This window comes from Alnus glutinosa, chromosome 5 (genome assembly GCF_958979055.1).
Source record: "Alnus glutinosa chromosome 5, dhAlnGlut1.1, whole genome shotgun sequence".
Classification (NCBI taxonomy): Eukaryota; Viridiplantae; Streptophyta; class Magnoliopsida; order Fagales; family Betulaceae; genus Alnus; species Alnus glutinosa.
Genome location: NC_084890.1, coordinates 18091568 through 18094689, shown reverse-complemented (window position 1 = coordinate 18094689; position 3122 = coordinate 18091568).

The following is a 3122-nucleotide window of genomic DNA, read 5'->3' as shown; positions in this document are numbered from 1 at the left end:
AATTAGAGGAAGCACAAGAGTTGACTGATGCTCCTTTATCTAAAGGACGTTTGATTATGTTTAAGGAAATCCAAACAGATTGCCTTGAACCACAATCAATTTCAGAACAGTCAACTCATGAGGAACAAGTTCATATTGAACCTACTCAAACCCCTCAAAATGAGGAGGAAGTAGGATTAAGAAGATCTTCTAGAATAATTAGACCAGCAATCTCTAGTGATTATATTGTATACCTCCAAGAGTCTAATTTTAATGTTGGGCCTAAGGATGATCCAAATTCATTTTCACAAGCCATGAGTGGGGAACACTCCACATTATGGTTAAATGCCATGAAGGAAGAAATGGAATCCATGGCTAAAAATCAAGTCTGGGATCTTGTTGACTTACTAGAGAAAGCTGTAGCCATAGGCTGCAAATGGGTTTACAAAACCAAAAGGGATGCTTCTGGTAATGTTGAACAATATAAAGCTAGACTTGTGGCCAAGGGTTTCACACAAAAGGAAGGTATTGATTATCATGAAACCTTCTCTCCAGTATCCAAGAAGGATTCATTTAGGATAATCATGGCATTAGTAGCTCATTTTGATCTAGAGCTACATCAAATGGATGTGAAAACAGCTTTTTTGAAAGGGGATCTTGAAGAAGAGGTTTACATGAAACAACCTGAAAGTTTTGATGATAACACTCAAAAAGCTTGCAAACTAAATAAATCTATTTATGGACTAAAACAAGCCTCCCGTCAATGGTATATTAAATTTCACAAAGTTATTACCTCATTTGGTTTTATTGAGAACTTTGTTGATCAATGTATATACCTTAAGGTCAGTGGGAGTAAAGTCATATTTTTAGTCCTATATGTAGATGATATTTTACTTGCAAGTAATGATTTAGGTTTGCTGCATGAAACCAAACAGTTTCTTTCTCAAAATTTTGAAATGAAGGATTTGGGTGAAGCCTCTTATGTCATTGGCATAGAGATTCACAGAGACAGAAAACAGAAAATATTAAAACTGTCTCAAAAGGCCTACATTGAAAAAGTTTTGGAAAGATTCAGAATGAAGAACTGTTCGGCTTCTGTAGCACCTATCATTAAAGGAGACAAATTCAGTAATGATCGATGTCCCGAAATGCATTGGAACAGGAGCAGATGAAGAACATTCCATATGCATCTGCAATTGGCAGTCTATTGTATGCACAAGTTTGCACTAGACCTGACATTGCGATGGCAGTTGGAATGTTGGGTCGATATCAAAGCAACCCAGGAATGGAACATTGGAAAGCTGCAAAGAAAGTCATGCAGTATTTGCAAGGAACAAAGGACTACGGTTTGACATTCAGACACACTAACCATTTGGAGGTGGTTGGGTATTCAGATTCAGATTTTGTTGGATGTGTAGATAGTAGAAAATCTACTTCAGGGTATATCTTTCTCTTGGCTGAAGGGGCTATCTCCTGGAGAAGTAACAAGCAAACTATAGTTACTACATCTACAATGAAAGCAGAATTTATTGCGTGCTATGAAGCCACTACACAGGCGCTATGGTTAAGAAATTTTGTTGGTGGTCTCAAAATTGTCGATTCTATAGCGAGACCAATCAAGATCTTCTGCGATAATCGTGCTGCCATATTCTTTTCTAAGAATAATAAAAGTGGAAGCAGAAGTAAGCATATCGACATCAAGTATCTTCGTGTGAGAGAGAACATCAAAAGAAATGAAGTGCTCATTGAGCATATCAGTACTGAATTGATGATTGCGGATCCTATGACTAAAGGTTTACCGGTAAAGCTGTTTAAAAGTCATGTGGAGCATATGGGACTCATTGATTCATTTTGTACTTAGTTCTTTCTAATTTGTCTATAGACATCAAGTTATTATTAATAAAGTTTGTGCACATTTGTTACATTATCCATGGGGATAAAATTAAAGTTGGACCCGAATAACTTATAGGAAGTTTATTCATAAAGTTTGATTGCCCATATAATACTCATTTAAGGAATATTTTATATGTAATACATGGAAGGGACGACTTATTATATAAAGTTTTACCGCCATGATTCATATGTAGTATTCCTTATGTGAGTGGGAGGATTTCATGAATGGTTGGAATAAATAAAGTGATAATCATATTGAAGAACCGGACATCTAGGGAATTATATGTGTCATAAGGGCCAAGTGGGAGAATGTAAGAAATTACATATGTGTCCCTCAGACACATTTAATTCGTTGTAACGGTTGGAATTTAAATAATTATCATAACGGTAATTATTTAATTTATTGTAACGTTTGGAATTTAAATAATTATCATAACGGTAATTATTTAATATAAAGATTAAATATGATTTATTCCACATTAAGTTGTATGAAATCATAACGGTTTAAAACGGTTTTTTATATTAATTTTCTGATTTATTCTTCTTGATGGGAGGAGAATAATCAGCTATCTAATTAATAACGAGGGTCCCTAGCCTACCTATATAAAGAGCCATGTGTATCCATCTATTGACACACTTATAGGCACAGGCCAGAAGAACTCTCTAAATTTTGTCTTTTCAGAATACTTAGTATTGCAGAAAATTTCTTCGTTCTTCATCAAGCTTGAACAAAATATGGGTGGAGGTATTTATAATTCCGCTGCTTATTATTTTATAGCATTTTATTTTATATATCATGTTTACATGAAATACTTAAATATTTCGTTAAAAACAACAATTAAGTATTGATATTATCCACTTTTACTATTTTATATACATATAACCAATTAATATATACTGACCAATGACTATTATTATTTGTTATTTAATTTATATTTACATATAGTATATTGTTTATTAATATAGTATATTACAAAAATAAGTTATATATTAACAAATATTATATATATATATATATATATATATATATATATATATATATATATATATATATATATACACACACACACACGAGCCGAGCCTTAATAAACGAGTCGATCCTTATACGAGCGAGCTTACGAGCTTTAATCGAGTCGAGCCTAGTTTATACGAGTTTGCATCGCTTAATAATCGAGTCTAATTTCGTGTTCACGAGTAGCTCATTTAATAATCGATTCGAGCACGAGTCGAGTTTATTCGAGCCGATCTCG